This window comes from Mobula birostris, chromosome 8, assembly GCF_030028105.1.
Source record: "Mobula birostris isolate sMobBir1 chromosome 8, sMobBir1.hap1, whole genome shotgun sequence".
Lineage (NCBI taxonomy): Eukaryota > Metazoa > Chordata > Chondrichthyes > Myliobatiformes > Myliobatidae > Mobula > Mobula birostris.
This window is the reverse complement of record NC_092377.1, coordinates 70,292,170-70,309,300: the sequence shown is the minus strand read 5'-3', so window position 1 is coordinate 70,309,300 and position 17,131 is coordinate 70,292,170. Positions and strand designations below refer to the sequence as shown.

At 46.3% G+C, this 17,131-nt stretch overlaps 1 long non-coding RNA gene across 3 annotated transcripts in view; it reads right to left on the bottom strand.

Moving 5' to 3' along the window:
- The window catches only part of LOC140201389 (uncharacterized), a 123,551-nt gene that overhangs the window by 88,738 nt on the left and 17,682 nt on the right, over positions 1–17,131 (bottom strand). For 2 of the 3 annotated variants that reach the window (XR_011886849.1, XR_011886850.1), the window contains exon 3: positions 7,167–7,271. This is a non-coding gene — a long non-coding RNA (uncharacterized lncRNA). Of the gene's footprint in view, positions 1–7,090; positions 7,272–17,131 lie in introns of those variants that run through there. The other variant, XR_011886848.1, reaches the window with a different exon arrangement.

Here is a 17,131-nt window from a genome sequence, read left to right as displayed (position 1 = left end):
AACAAAGTTATTTTCTCCAGACAGAGAATGCAGAACAAGAAAGTGTAATATGAAAATGAGAGCAATATCATAAAGAGGCACCTAGCATCAGAAAAATAATGAGATAGAAGGTGGCCATTCAGCCCATATCAAAGTTGCTGGTGAACACAGCAGACCCGGCAGCATCTCTAGGAAGAGGTACAGTCGACGTTTCGGGCTGAGACCCTTCGTCAGGACTAACTGAAAGAAGAGCTAGTAAGAGATTTGAAAGTGGGAGGGGGAGGGGAAGATCGAAAATGATAGGAGCAGACAGGAGGGGGAGGGATGGAGCCAAGAGCTGGACAGGTGATTGGCAAAGGGGATGTGGGAGGATCATGGGACAGGAGGTCCGAGGAGAAAGACAAGCGGGGGGGGGGAACCCAGAGGATGGGCAAAGAGTATAGTGAGAGGGACAGAGGGAGAAAAAGGAGAGTGAGAGAAAGAATGTGTGTATAAAAATAAATAACGGATGGGGTACGAGGGGGAGTTGGGGCATTAGTGGAAGTTTGCGAAGTCAATGTTCATGCCATCAGGTTGGAGGCTACCCAGACAGAATATAAGGTGTTGTTCCTCCAGCCTGAGTGTGGCTTCATCTTTACAGTAGAGGAGGCTGTGAATAGACATATCAGAATAGGAATGGGATGTGGAATTAAAATGTGTGGCTACTGGGAGATCCTGCTTTCTCTGACAGACAGAGAGTAAGTGTTCAGTGAAACGATTTCCCAGTCTGCGTCGGGTCTCGTCAACATATAAAAGGCCACATCGGGAGCACCAGACGCAGTATATCACCCCAGCCGACTCACAGGTGAAGTATCGCCTCACCTGGAAGGACTGTCTGGGGCCCTGAATGGTGGTAAGGGAGAAGGTGTAAGGGCATGTGTAGCACTTGTTCCGCTTACAAGGATAAGTGCCAACAGGGAGATCGGTGGGAAGGGATGGGGGGAATGAATGGACAAGGGAGTCGCGTAGGGAGTGATCCCTGTGGAAAGCGGGGGGGGGGAGGGAAAGATGTGCTTATTCAGCCCATTGTGCCTGTGTCAACAAGCAAAGAGCCACTATTTTACTGCTTTAGGTCCATGACAATGTAGATCACAGCAAAGCATTTTATAAATGTGTTGAGGCTTCCTGCCTCCGCCACCTATTTCAGACTATGAGTTCCAGACCCCTACTGCCTCTCCAGGAATAAACTCTTTCCTCCTCTTTACATTTACTACTAACCACTTTAAACCCAAGTCCCTGGTTTTTGACCAAGCTGCAGGTGAAATAGATTTTAGCTATTATCTTGACTCCTCCTGATTTTAAATACCACAAAAAAATCAATCCCGGGGTAGTATATGGTGACATATATTTACTTTGATACTAAATTTACTTTGAAATTTGAACTTTGAATTAAGTTGCTTTTTAATCTCTCCTGTTTTCAAGAATACTATTTTTTTCTAATGTTTCCTCACAGCTACTATTTTCAATACATTGTAAACCTCCTCTACATATTCTCCTGTGTATAATCATATTTTTCTGGTATTTCTGCCCTAAAAATGCTGTGGGGGCAGGGAGGCAGAATTGAGATTGGCAGATTGTTGTTTGACAAACGTATCAAAGATTACATAACCAAGCCAGAGGGGTGAACATACGAAATGTTCTAATTGAATGGTGGAAAATGTGATAATAACCAGAAAATCTGATTTTGCTGTTCTTTGAATTTGACAATAAAAACATACCATGACAATATTTTGAAAACGAGCAAAAGCATTATCCATGGTTTGCAGGCCAACGTTTGACCATATTGAAGTAGGTTTTCTGGTTACTGTACATTTCTGAAAATAAAAAACGCAGTGCATTGCTATATGTTTCTGTTGTTCCTCTTCACGCCTTGTAGTGCATTGGGCGGCATTTCTGCCATTTCTTTAGCATTTATCTGTTTTTTACGAGGATGAGTTGCTAGCTCGACGCTCAACCCAGCACGGATGGAAAGCGTGAAAGAGGCCAGGCAGATTCAAGACCGAGACTACTGCCACGAAGTCTGGTGCAGATGCTGCTATATCACCGACCAGCTATTTCTCCATGTGGGACTTCTATATTTGCAAATCATTACTGTATTTTCTACATGACAAATTTCAGAGGCATTTCAGAGAGGTTACGAAGAACTTTTGGACAGCTGAGGCCATAGAGTCTTTTTCTTCAATTCTTACACAGTCCACCAAACTGGCATTCGAGAGAGTTCAGAGGAGGTTCACAAAGATGATTCCAGGAACGAAACGGTTATCATACGAGGAACGTTTGATAGATCCGTGTCTATATTCGCTGAAATTTAGAAGGATGAGGGGTATCTCATTTGAACCTTTCGAATATTGAAAGGCCTAGACATAGGGCACAGCCTCAGGATGGAGGGGGTGCCCATTTAAAACAGAGAAATTGCTTTAGCCAGAGGGTGGTGAACTTGTGGAATTTGTTGCCATGTGAAGCTACGGAGGCCAGGTCATTGAGTGTACTAAGGAAGAGTTTAGTGGATTCTTGGTTGGACATGGGGAGTGGGTCTGAGGAGTGAAAAAAAAGTTTCATCCATGATTGAATGGCAGAGCAGACTCAATGGGCCAAATGGCCTAATTCTGCTCCTACGTCTTATGGTCTTATCTTCAGCAGCCACTCCAACCTCACAAGATGGCTGGAGCTCAAGTTCCATATGTTGAGGCTTCCGCTATTTAAGTACCATGTAAAAGACTTTTATATGCAGTGGATCTCCTGAACATAGCATTTAGGGGCAAGAACAAATCATTCAGCCTCTCAAGACTAGTTTATCATTTAGTAAAATCAAAAGTGATCTAACTGTAACCTCAAGTCTATATGTACATCTGCTCGTAGTAACCACACATCTCATTCAAAGTTCAAAGTTAAAAGTACATTTATTATCAAAGTATGTATAGTATATACAACCTTGAGATTCATCTTCTTACAGGCAGCCAGAAAACAAAGAAACCCAATAGAACCCATTAAAAACAAGATATTCAAACACCAAATGTGCAAGAACAAATTGCACAAACAATGAAGAGTAAACAATTAACACTCAAAACTAAAGTTCCCGAAGGTGAGTTCACAGCCACAAAGCCGGTCCAGGAGCCCGTTAGTTGCAGGCCACAGCCTCAGTTCAGCTCAGAGACGAGTAAACCTCCCGGAGCAGCAAGCTGAACACTGGCTCGTCCCTCACCTTCAGCCCCTACACCCTGACCTTTTCAATCTGGCTTGGTAATTAAATCGGCCAAACATCAACTTGTCTATTGCATCCGGTGCTCCCCGCGCGGCCTCCTCTACATCGGTGAAACCCGACGCAGATTGGGGGACCGCTTCCACTCCGACCCCCACAACAGACAGGATCTCCCAGTAGCCACCCACTTCAACTCTGCTTCCCACTCCCATTCAGATATGTCCATACATGGCCTCCTCTACTGCCATGATGAGGCTAAACTCAGGTTGGAGGAGCAACACCTCATATACCGTCTAGGTAGTCTCCAGCCCCTTGGTATGAACATCGAATTCTCCAACTTCCGGTAATTCCCTCCCCCTCCCTTCCCCTATCCCTATGTCACTCTGCCCCCTCCCCCAGCTGCCTATCACCTCCCTCATGGTTCCACCTCCCTCTACTACCCATTGTTTTCCCCTATTCCTTCTTCACCTTTCCTGCCTATCACCTCCCTGCCTCCCCTCCCCCACCCCTTTATCTTTCCCCTTACTGGTTTTTCACCTGGAACCTACCAGCCTTCTCCTTCCCACCCCCCCCCCCACCTTCTTTTAAGGGCCCCTGCCCCTTCCTCCTACGGTCCTGACAAAGGGTTCCGGCCCGAAACATTGACTGATCGTTTCCACGATGCTGCCCGACCTGCTGAGTCCCTCCAGTGTGTTCTGAGTGTTGCATCAACTTGCCCTTCGCTCTCGGGCCTGGACCCCACTATCTCGATTCTGCCTTACCTCGGATCCGCTGCTTCAAATCGGCTCCAAGTCTACTCCAGCCGCAGCCAAACATCGGCTCACTCCTTGCTCTCAGGCCAGGCGCCCACCGCCTCTGTCCACGCCAATCCACAACTGTCTTGCACCGCTCACACCAAAAAAATGACAGGTTGTACAGGCAGTTCCAAAGCTTACTCCAAAAGGGAAGATACAGGCTATTGCAATGATCATTGTCAAGAAAAAGTGTGATTATTGTGTAGTTAATGCTTCATTTGCTGCCAGTAAGACATTGCTGTGTTTCACCAGTGCCATCTTAAACCAGTCTTCACTAAACAAGTACTGATCTTCCTTTATTCTTTTAACACTCTAAATCTTCACTTCTATTGTCCTCTGAGGAAAAGAGTTTTAAAGACTCAAAATTTTCTGAGAGAAAAAGTTTTCATTCATCTTTCTTTGATGAGTCACCCATATTTTTAAACAATTTTAGGTTATCCCTATGAGAAATTATCCACACCATCAAAATCCCTGAGGATCTTATGTTTCAATTGAGTTACTTATCACTCTTCTGAACTCCAGCAAACTCCAGCCTAGCCCGTCCAAACTTTGTTGAAATTGCATAGGATGCTGGTGAGGCCAAATTTGGAGTATTGTATGCTGTTCTTGTTACCTACCCACAGGAAAGCTGCAAATAAGATTGAAAGTGCACGGAAAAGATTCACAAGGACGTGGCCGAGACTTGAAGACTTCAGTTATAGGGAAAGGTCGAATAAATTAGGACTTTACTCCCTGGACCATAAGAGAATGGGGGGAGATTTGGCAGAGTTTTACAAAATTATGAGAGTTTTAGATGGGGTTTTCTGCCAGCGGAAGTGGTGGTTACAGGTTTGATTGCAATATTAAAGAGACATTTGGATAAGTACGTGGATGGGAGGGGAATAGAGAGCTATGGCCCAGGTGCGGGTCAATAGGACTAGGCAGAATAACATTTCGATGGGCAAAAAGGGCCCGTTTCTGTGCTGTAGCAATCCATGACTCTATGACTCTGTCAGACCACTAGCTTATTCCAGGTAATAATCTAATAAACTATCTCTGAACTGCACTCATTAGCATTTTTCCTTAAATAAGGAGACCAATGCAGTACACAGTATTCCAGATGTGGCCTCTTCAATCCCTATATAACTTAAGCAAAGCCTTCTCACAAAGAGTGCTGAATCTCTTGAATTCTCTATTCGCAAGGGCTGGTGGAGACTAGATCAATGGAAATACAGTCCATTGAATGATCAAGCAAATTTCTAGTAAAGGATACGGTGTGGAAAAATGTCAAATTCTCTAATTTGGCAAGTAAAATATTGAGGCATATGATATGCACAAGGTATAATGCAGATGCCGGAATTAATATGCCACTGCCATCACTGACTTCATCAAGGCTTGTGTGGATGAGTGTGTGGCTGAAAAAGCACATCAAGTCTTTCCAAACCAGAAGCCCAGCCCTGGATGAACCAGGAGATTAGTAGTCTTCTGAGGGCTGAGTCTGTTGGAGTTCATGACTGGCGATCCAGTGACCCACAAGAGATCAAAGTACCACATACAGAAAGCTATTGTGAGAACAGAAAGGCCATTTGAACAAACCTAGAGACACAAACAGACACTCAACAGTTGTATCAGGACATGAGATGAAGAGTCCTTGACAGTGAGTCCATGGGTTGTGGGAGCAGTTCAGAGATGGGGCAAGTGAAGCTGGATGAAGTTATCCCCTATGGTTCAAGAACCTGATGCTTGAGGGGTAATAACTGTTCCTGAACCTGGTGGTGTGAGTCCTGAGGCTCCTGTACCATCACTGTGATGGCAGCAGCAAGAAAAGAGCATCACCCGGGTGGTGGGGGTCCCCGCTGATGGATGCTGCTTTCCTGTGACAGCGCTCCATGTAGATGTACTCAGTGGAGGGGATGGTTTTCCCTGTGATGGACTAGACCATATCCACTATTTTTTCTAGAAATTTCTGTTTAAGGACATTGGTATTTCCACACCGTGCTGTGATGCAGCCAGTCAATATACTTTCCACCACACATCTATAGAAGGTTGTCAAAGTTTTAGATGACGTGCTGAATCTTCACAAACTTCTACGGAAGTAGAAGCACTGTTGTGTTTTCTTTGTACTTGCACATACGTGCTGGGCCCAGGACAGGTCCTCTGTAATGATAACACCCAGGAATTTAAAATTGCTGACCATCTCGACCTTTCCCCTCATGAGGACTGCCTCATTGGCCCCCGGTTTCCTCCTCCTGATGTCAGTAATCGGACTTAGGCATGACAGGGAGTTGGAGAAGAAGGTGATCTCAATGGATATGCTGCCTGAAGTAGACCTCGGCATGAAATAAGACATCAACTTCTCAAATAGAGCTGTACCTCAGCAATTACCCCTGAGGGGGATAGAATGGGACCAACCACTGTGACAGACACCAGAAACATTGATTCAGTCTTTGCTTGGTCATTAGAAAACATGTTCAGATTTTATCTAAGATTTCTAACATCTGCCGTATATTTTGCTTAGAGCTAGCATTTGTTTACTCAAAAAGCTTAGATAAACTAAAAGTTAAAACATTGAAATTTAAAGGTTGAGAATCACCCACAAAAAAGACCAAAGGTGCACCAAATGAAATGAAGTACAGTAAAAATGGCAACAGGGGTCAAAGCACGGAGCATTGAGTTGTTCTGGATCAGTCAGGTGAAGGAATTTGTCCACTGCCAGATGTAGGTAACAGACGTGAAACCTGCACAAACGTTCATTCACTCAACACGAGCCAGAAAGTATTAACAGGAGTTACCGTTATTTAAAGAGTTGGAATATCCTGCCGCCAGACAGGTCTCATCACATATGAAGAGCTAGTGGCGTTATATTGTTTATTTTTAAACTTGTATTGTCTAGGCAGCTTACTGTTTATTAATTTACTTGTGATAATATTACTTTATGAGTTGTGTGTGTGAGTTGTACATACTGTGTTGTGCACCTTGGTCCGGAGGGACGTTTGGCAGTATCCGTGTGTACAGTTAAATGACAGCTCATTTGAACTTGAACCTGAAAAACATTGGGCCCTCGCAGTCTTGGGAAGCCAAAGGAGTAGAGAAAGGTGCTTTGAATGTTATCAGTGGAAGTTTCATTGAAACAGAATTCACATGGGAAAATTTTAATGTCTTAATCTACAGCTCACGTGCATATCATTTTCCATTGGAAGCAACGTGTTCAGTGTCCTCTTTTCCAAGTAAACTGACAGAAGGCTCCATCACATTCCAAGTTCTCTTGGCAACAAGCAGCCCTATAAACATAAGCACAACATAAACGAGAGCCGACACCCCAGGACTATCAATTCTCCCTTTATTTCTGCTGTGCTAAGTGTTCTATTCATACATCCCCCTGCCTCAACAAAGTTGAGGAAATCCTCATAATAAAACTGTTGAGGCTCAGTTATAAGAATTTATAATCATATAGAACCAGCAAGAGAAGAGCAATTAAACACCAAAATACTGCTTCACAATAATATAAACTGATGGAAACATAAAAGTATTTGTATTTCTGCAGTAACTTTCAGGATCACAGTATTTCACAGTCATAGGATTTCTTTAGCCAGAGGGTGGTGAGTCTGTGGAATTCATTGCCACAGACAGCTGTGGAGGCCAAGTCACTGGGTATATTTAAAGCAAGAGTGTTAGATGTCAGATTAGGGATTAGGGACAGGGATATGGAGGAGTTAGAGACCAGGCCATAGATGAGTGCATATTGTAGCTTGCTGTGTTCTGCGTTGTTCTGCCAGGCATTGTAGGAATGCTACGTTGGCAGCAGAGTGTGCGGCAGTCCTTGCAGGCTACCCCAGCACATCGTTAAGTCGTGCTGGTTGTTCACACGAACAGCAACAGGTCACGGTATGTTTCGAAGTATATGTGATAAATAAACAAATCAGAATTGACAACACTCCCCAGGGCCCTGTCTTTCAGGTGTATGTCCTGCACTGGCTTAGGTTCAGATTCAAATCCAATTCGTACAGTGTACTGTCATTTACATTAGAGTGCAATGCAATTCCTTCCTCATGTGAAGCTCATAGTGTACACGGTAATAATAAATACAACAACGAACGTAGCTTCCAGTTGCACACTTCACTTAATTCCCCTCTGAGATACTCCAGGCTGAAACTAATCTTTCACAGTGACACAAAACAGGAGACAGTAAATTGCTAGCCCACTTATCATCCTGCACAATTTTGCTCTTTCTTACCAACACCGAAGACCAACTTCAAAGCCAGAACCCATTTTCAATGTTGCTCTCAGCAACAGAATTCCTCTACTCACTTACATTGATGGCTTCCTACATGTCGATAATTCTGTTCTCGGAATTCCTTTCTATCTTTTTCAATGGCTGCAACATATTAGATAACTGAATAGTGTCAACCAGCTTGACAGTTCCTTGCTGTGAGTAGAATAAGTAAGTAGATCTTCTACAAGGACTTGGATTGACATTAATATTCCTTCCACAGCTACAGTAATAATATCTGCCAGTGAGGTCAACTGTTTACCAATTTCACTGCAATATGTTTTATAAGAATACATTAGGTTAATTAGCTACTGTAAATTGTCTCCTGTGTATAGATGAGTGCGCATATGAATGTGTATTATCTCCTGCATATAGATGAGTGTGTATTGTCTCCTGTGTATGGATGAGTACGTATTGTCTCCTGCATATAGATGAGTGTGTATTGTCTCCTGTGTATGGATGAGTACGTATTGTCTCCTGCGTATAGACGAGTGTGTATTGTCTCCTGTGTATAGACGAGTGTGTATTGTCTCCTGTGTATAGACGAGTGTGTATTGTCTCCTGCATATAGATGAGTGTGTATTGTCTCCTGTGTATGGACGAGTGTGCATATGAGTGTGTATTGTCTCCTGTGTATGGACGAGTGTGCATATGAGTGTGTATTGTCTCCTGTGTATGGACGAGCGTGTATTGTCTCCATGTATGGACGAGTGTGTATTGTCTCCTATGTATGGACGAGTGTGTATTGTCTCCTGTGTATGGACGAGTGTGTATTGTCTCCTGTGTATGGACGAGTGTGTATTGTCTCCTGTGCATGGACGCATGTGTATTGTCTCCTGCGTACAGACGAGTGCGCATATGAGTGTGTATTGTCTCCTGTGTATGGACGCGTGTGTATTGTCTCCTGTGTATGGACGAGTGTGTATTGTCTCCTGTGTATGGACGAGTGTGTATTGTCTCCTGTGTATGGACGAGTGTGTATTGTCTCCTGTGAATGGATGAGTGTGTGGTGGTTGTAGAATCTGGGGAAAAATGTGATCCATACAGATGGGTGCTTGATGTCCACATGGATTTGATAGGTCAAAGGGCCTGTTTATCTATTGCTTGGCCCTCATTGACAACAGTTTGTTCTAGTCAATCATGTTCTCAAATATATAAAACAATAAAAGCATTTTTTAAGGAACATCTAGACAAACCAGAGTTTTGGAATTAAATAGTACTGAAAGGAGCCATTCGGTTTGTTGTTCTGGAGCTAGTTTTTTGAAACAGCTATCCAATTTATCCAGTTTGTTCACTGCAGGAATCCATTTTGGAAGACAACATTGTCTTATATCAGTCAGGCTAATCATCTTTTGTGCATCTTTTCTTGTTTTATGCATACTGAATGCTGGCTCATCTGATGATTTAGAGCTTCTTGGGCCCTTTTAGACAAAAACAATTCCAGGTAACCACCTGTGATATTAAATGCTTGCTTGTGAAATTCTTGGTGAGTATATCTGTTCAGAAATGTTGTCTGCTGCCCATCATTCTGGCCTTGTGTTAGCACTATCTCACATCTCATGAGTGGAATCATTTACGAAGGATTGCCACACAAGGTGATGCCTGAATATTAGTGAGAGATGAGGGGATAATACAAGAGAGGTTAGGCAGTGTTTTAGAGTAATAAATTTCACCGTATTGTCAGCAATGTTTGTCAGGGTGTGAATCAAGCAATGTTTGGCCACAGAAACAACCCTTTCTCTTGAAGATCAACCTCGGTGCCACTTACTACTTGTCCACTGGCAAAGAGGTGGAGCAGGCCTTTATTCTCTGACACTGTGAAAGATTAGAGGTAATCTCATTAAAATGTATGCACTTCTTGGGGGGATTGAGCAGGTAGATGATAACCACCACCCCCCCAACACCCACATGATGAGCAAGTGAAGAACTGGGCTTCAACATTTATAGATACAGTACTGGGAGGTTATTTCATGCCAAGGCACAAGTCTTTTCTCGGAGATCTGTGAATCCTTAGAATTCTCTGCATTAGAACACTGTAGATGCTTATTTGTTTGTTGGGAGCGATTTTTTTATATCACTGGGGAAATCAAGGAACAAATGAATTGGGTGGGAAGATGTTGAAGATTAGCCACCATCAAATTAAATGGGGGGGACAGTCTCAAGGGGTGAAATGGCTACTTCTGCTAATTATTCTTATGTCTCATTAAGACGAACAGCTGTGATTTAAGAGGAACAAGAGACCACACATGCTGGAATCTGGAGCAACACACAAAACCTGGAGGTACTCAATAGATCAAGCAGCATTTTTGGAGGGAAATAGACAATCAACATTTTGAGCTGAGACCCTTCATCTGGACTGCTAGGATTTAGAATGTGGTTAGGATTTGATGTCGCAATGTCATTAGCTATGATGGTTCACACGAGGAGGCCAGGATGTATCTTTCCAGCATCAGAGAAGAATTCAGTGTGGTTGTAAATAAATGGGAAACTGAATTCCACAAGAATCCATCCCATTGCAAAATTTACCACTAAATGTAATCGCTTTACAGGATTTCTGTGCTTAGATTAAGTTGGGACTGCACATGACTCTCTATACAGGAAATCAGAAACAAAATTTGCATTGGGCCAAGTTTGAATTACACTTCACTAAAACATTTTGGTTGCACAAAAGGCTAAACGTCACCTTGGCACCTGCAGTCACCAACTTCGGTGATTCATACTCTTATCAAATAAGGGTCCGGATTCAGGGATTTGAGTATAAGAAACCAAGCTGGGAGGTGCAGACTGGAGGAAACTGCGATGTTGGAGGTGCCAAGGACATGCCTGTTCTCTACAAAAGATTCCATGGTATTATTCTTCAAAGGAACAGTTGCATTACTCAAAAATCAAAATGAAAGTCAAAACAAATGCAGATACTGGAAGTCAGAAAAATTTACTGGAAACACTCAGCATATCAGCCTACAATTGTGGGAAAACAACAGAGTGAACATCTCAGGTGAAAGATGTTTATTCCTTGCACGCAGGGCAATATTTATTCCTCCATTTCCTTTACTGAAGGTTGATTGGTTATCCTTTGTCATTTTGCTCTTTATGGAAACTTGCTGTTTGTGTTTTAGCTGCTAGTTCCCATTTTACAAAAGTATTCACATTCCAACAAGTATTTAGCTGCTTATACCACACTTTGTCACGTCTGGAGCTCATGAAGGTGCTTTGTCTCTGCAAGTATTTTTTTTTCTTCAGTTGGACTGATCATATATCTGAACTTGATTATTTGATCCTAAGATCTGAATCAGCTATCAATATGGAGTCATAATCAAGCTCCAATTGTGCAGAGTTGTGTGACTCTTTAAATGACAAAGTGTACCCCTCCCCCCCCCACCGTTGGACGAGGTCAGCGTCTCAGTTATCTGCGTAGTTGGTACATTGTAGTCTGTGGCTGAAGAGACCAATGTTAGAGTGGCAGCTTCTGTTGCAAAAGTCACACCCACAAGCACTCTCTGCTCTGCTGGAGATGCAGCGTTCCTTTCTTTGGGCCCATTTGTCTTCTGCCTATTTCAGGCATTTTTACTCCACTGACTTGAGGTTTTGTTTCAGGATATTTCCCCATCTCATGTGAGTTCCTCCCAGGACTCAATGTTGATGCCCAGTGCCTTCATGTCCTGCTTGCAGACATCCTTGTCATGCTGTTCCGGGAGGGTGGGGGGCAGCCATTCTCCTGCCTGAAGCCAGCTCACCATAGAGGTTGTCTTTTGGGATGCAGCCATCCTACATGTGGCAGACACAGCCTACGCTGCCTGAGCAGGGGGTACATACGAGGGAGGCAGGCACAAGAGAGACCCTCAGCAATGGGTACACTGTCTCTCCAGGAGATACTCAAAGATGCAACAAAGGCCACTTAAATGGAAGGTGTGAAGCCTTCTCTCCTGCTGAGTGTATGCTGTCCAAGTCTCACTCACTGCTGTGCAGCAGTGTGCTGGTGTCACAAACTTGTTGACTGCCATCTTTGTTTTGACTGGGAGCTTGGAGTTCTCCCGGTCCCGTGTGGTAAAGCAGGTGAGAGCTGTTGCAGCCTTCCCAATGCACTTGTTGATTTCTGCATCTAAGGAGAAGTTGTCACTGCTGGTGGAAGCCAGGTATGTGTACTGACGATAACATCCAGTTTGTGGTTATCAGTGGGAATGATCGGTGGTGCCTCCACATCTTGCCCCAAGATGTTTGTCTTTTTCAGGCTGATAGTCAGTCCAAGTTCCTTGCAGGCCTGGAAGAAGTGATCTATCAAGACCTGGAAGTGCTGTGGAGTAGGGGTTGCAACTGCTACATCATCACCAAATAGCATGTCTGATCACAGCCCTGCGCACTTTGGTTTAAGCTTAGGCGGGTCAGACTAAGAAGTCTGTCATCTGATCTAGGGGGAGGTAGATCCCCTCTGTTGCAGTGCCAAATGTGTGCCTCAGGGGGAGGACAAAGAAGATCCAGAAGAGCGCTTGGGCAAAATCACAATCCTGCTTAACACAGTCATAGTCATACTTTATTGATCCCGGGGGAAATTGGTTTTCGTTACAGTTGCACCATAAATAATAAATAGTAATAAAACCATAAATAGTTAAATAGTAACATGTAAATTATGCCATTAAATTATGAAATAAGTCCAGGACCAGCCTCTTGGCTCAGGGTGTCTGACCCTCCAAGGGAGGAGTTGTAAAGTTTGATGGCCACAGGCAGGAATGACTTCCTATGATGCTCAGTGTTGCATCTCGGAGGAATGAGTCTCTGGCTGAATGTACTCCTGTGCCCAACCAGTACATTATGTAGTGGATGGGAGACATTGTCCAAGATGGCATGCAACTTGGACAGCATCCTCTTTCCAGACACCACCATCAGAGAGTCCAGTTCCATCCCCACAACATCACTGGCCTTACGAATGAGTTTGTTGATTCTGTTGGTGCCTGCTACCCTCAGCCTGCTGCCCCAGCACACAACAGCAAACATGATAGCACTGGCCACCACAGACTCGTAGAACATCCTCAGCATCGTCCGGCAGATGTTAAACGACCTCAGTTTCCTCAGGAAATAGAGACGGCTCTGACCCTTCCTGTAGACAGCCTCAGTGTTCTTTGACCAGTCCAGTTTATTGTCAATTCATATCCCCAGGTATTTGTAATCCTCCACCATGTCCACACTGACCCCCTGGATGGAAACAGGGGTCACCAGTGCCTTAGCTCTCCTCAGGTCTACCACCAGCTCCTTAGTCTTTTTCACATTAAGCTGCAGATAATTCTGCTCACATCATGTGACAAAGTTTCCTACCGTAGCCCTGTACTCAGCCTCATCTCCCTTGCTGATGCATCCAACTATGGCAGAGTCATCAGAAGACTTCTAAAGATGACAAGATTCTGTGCAGTAGTTGAAGTCCGAGGTGTAAATGGTGAAGAGAAAGGGAGACAAGACAGTCGCCTGTGGAGCCCCAGTGCTGCTGATCACTCTGTCGGACACACAGTGTTGCAAGCACACGTACTGTGGTCTGCCAGTCAGGTAATCAAGAATCCATGATACCAGGAAAGCAACCACCTGCATCGCTGTCAGCTTCTCCCCCAGCAGAGCAGGGCGGATGGTGTTGAACACACTGGAGAAGTCAAAAAACATGACCCCCACAGTATTCGCTGGCTTGTCCAGGTGGGCGTAGACACAGTAGACGATCCTCAACTCTTAGTCGGGGCTGGTAGGCGAACTGGAGGGGATCTAAGTGTGGCCTGACCATAGGCCGGAGCAGCTCCAGAACAAGTCTCTCCAGGGTCTTCATGATGTGAGAGGTCAATGCCACCGGTCTGTAGTCACTGAGGCCGCTGGGGCGCGGCGTCTTCGGCACAGGGACGAGGCAGGACGTCTTCCACAGTACAGGAACCCTCCGGAGTCTCAGGCTCAGGTTGAATACATGGCAAAGAACTCCACATAGCTGAGGGGCACAGGCTTTGAGCACCCTGGTACTGACACCATCCGGTCCTGCAGCCTTGCTTGGGTTGAGACGATTCAGCTGTCTTTCAGCATAACACCACTGCTTATGTGAAATGGGTCCAAAGAACTGCCACTATACTACACAGTCTCTTCACGTTCCATTACACTGCACGGTCCCCTCACATTCCATTATACTGCACGGTCCCCTCACGTTCCGTTACACTGCACGATCCCCTCATGTTCCGTTGTAGTGCACGGTCCCCTCACGTTCCATTGTAATACACGGTCCCCTCACGTTCCGTTACACTGCACGGTCACTTTCACGTTCCGTTACACTGCACGGTCCCCTCACGTTCCGTTGTACTGCACGGTCCCCTCACGTTCCGTTACACCGCACGATCCCCTCACGTTACGTTACACTGCACGATCCCCTCGCGTTCCGTTGAACTGCACGGACACCCTCGCGTTCCGTTACACTGCACGGTCCCCTCACGTTCTGTTACACTGCACAGTCCCTTCACATTCCGTTGTACTGCACGGTCTCCTCACATTCCGTTACACTGCACGGTCCCCTCGCGTTCCGTTGTAATACATGGTCCCCTCACGTTCCATTACACTGCACGGTCACCTTCACATTCCGTTGCACTGCACGGTCCCTTCACGTTCCGTTGTACTGCATGGTCCCCTCATGTTCCGTTTCACTGCACGATCCCCTCACGTTCCATTGTAATACACGGTCCCCTCACGTTCCGTTACACTGCACGGTCCCCTCACGTTCCGTTACACTGCACAGTCACCTTCACGTTCCGTTACACTGCACGGTCCCCTTGCGTTCCGTTGTACTGCACGGTTCCCTCGCATTCCGTTCCACTGCACGGTCCCCATGCGTTCCGTTGTACTGCACGGTCCCCTCACGTTCCGTTATATTGCACGATCCCCTCACGTTCCATTACACAGCACGGTCCCCTCGCGTTCCGTTACACTGCACGGTCCACTCACGTTCCGTTGTATTGCACGATCCCCTCACGTTCCATTACACTGCACGGTCCCCTCGCATTCCGTTGTACTGCACGGTTCCCTCGCATTCCATTACACTGCACGGTCCCCTCACGTTCCGTTGTACTGCATGGTCCCCTCACGTTCTGTTACACCGCACGGTCCCCTCACGTTCCGTTACACTGCATGGTCCCCTCACGTTCCGTTGTACTGCACGGTCCCGTCACGTTCCGTTGTATTGCACGATCCCCTCACTTTCCGTTGTACTGCACAGTCCCCTCACGTTCCGTTACACTGCACAGTTCCCTTGCGTTCTGTTGTACCGCACGGTCCCCTCGCGTTCCGTTACACTGCATGGTCCCCTCACGTTCCGTTGTATTGCACGGTCCTCTCACGCTCCCTTATACTGCACGGTCCCCTTCACGTTCCGTTGTAATGCACGGCCCCATCACGTTCCGTTGTAGTACACGGTCCCCTCACGTTCCATTATACTGCACGGTCCCCTCACGTTCCGTTGTAGTGCATGGTCCCCTCACGTTCCGTTACACTGCACGGTCCCCTCACGTTCCGTTGTAATGCACGGTCCCCTCACGTTCCATTATACTGTACGGTCCCCTTCACGTTTCGTTGTACTGCACGGTCCCCTCACGTTCTGTTACACCGCACGATCCCCTCACTTTCCGTTGTACTGCACAGTCCCCTCACGTTCCGTTACACTGCACGGTCCCCTCACGTTCCGTTGTAATGCACTGTCCCCTCACATTCCATTATACTGCACAGTCCTCTTCACGTTCCATTGTACTGCACGGTCCCTCACGTTCTGTTGTACTGCACGGTCCCCTCACGTCATGTTACACCGCACGGTCCCCTCACGTTACGTTACACTGCACGATCCCCTCGCGTTCCGTTACACTGCATGGTGCCCTCACGTTCCGTTGTACTGCACAGTCCCCTCACGTTCCGTTGTAATGAACGGTCCCTTCATATTCCATTGTACTGCATGGTCCCCTCACGTTCCATTGTACTACACGGTCCACTCACGTTCGGTTGTAATGCACAATCTCCTCACATTCCATTACACCGCACGGTCCCCTCACATTCCGTTATACCGCACGGTCCCCTCACATTCCGTTACACTGCACGGTCACCTCACGTTCCATTGTAATACACGGTCCCCTCACGTTCCATTGTAGTGCACGGTCCCCTCACGTTCCGTTACACTCTACGGTCCCCTCACGTTCCATTGTACTGCACGGTCCCCTCACGTTCCATTACACTGCACGGTCCCCTCGCGTTCCATTGAACTGCACGGTCCCCTCACATTCCGTTACACCGCACGGTCCCCTCACATTCCGTTACACTGCACGGTCCCCTCACGTTCCGTTGTAATCCTCGGTCCCCACACGTTCCATTATACTGCACGATCCCCTCACATTCCGTTGTTCTGCACGGTCCCCTCACGTTCCGTTGTACTGCACGGTCCCCTCACGTTCCGTTACACTGCACGGTCCCCCCATGTTCCGTTACACTGCACGATCCCCTCACATTCCGTTGTTCTGCACGGTCCCCTCACGTTCCATTGTAGTGCACGGTCCCCTCACGTTCCGTTACACTCTACGGTCCCCTCACGTTCCATTGTACTGCACGGTCCCCTCACGTTCCGTTACACTGCACGGTCCCCTCACGTTCCGTTGTACTGCAAGGTCCCCTCACGTTCCGTTACACTGCACGGTCCCCTCACGTTCCGTTACACTGCACGGTCCCCTCGCGTTCCATTGAACTGCACGGTCCCCTCACGTTCCGTTGTACTGCAAGGTCCCCTCACGTTCCGTTACACTGCACGGTCCCCTCACGTTCCGTTGTAATGCACGGTCCCCTCACGTTCCATTGTAGTGCACGGTCCCCTCACGTTCCGTTACACTG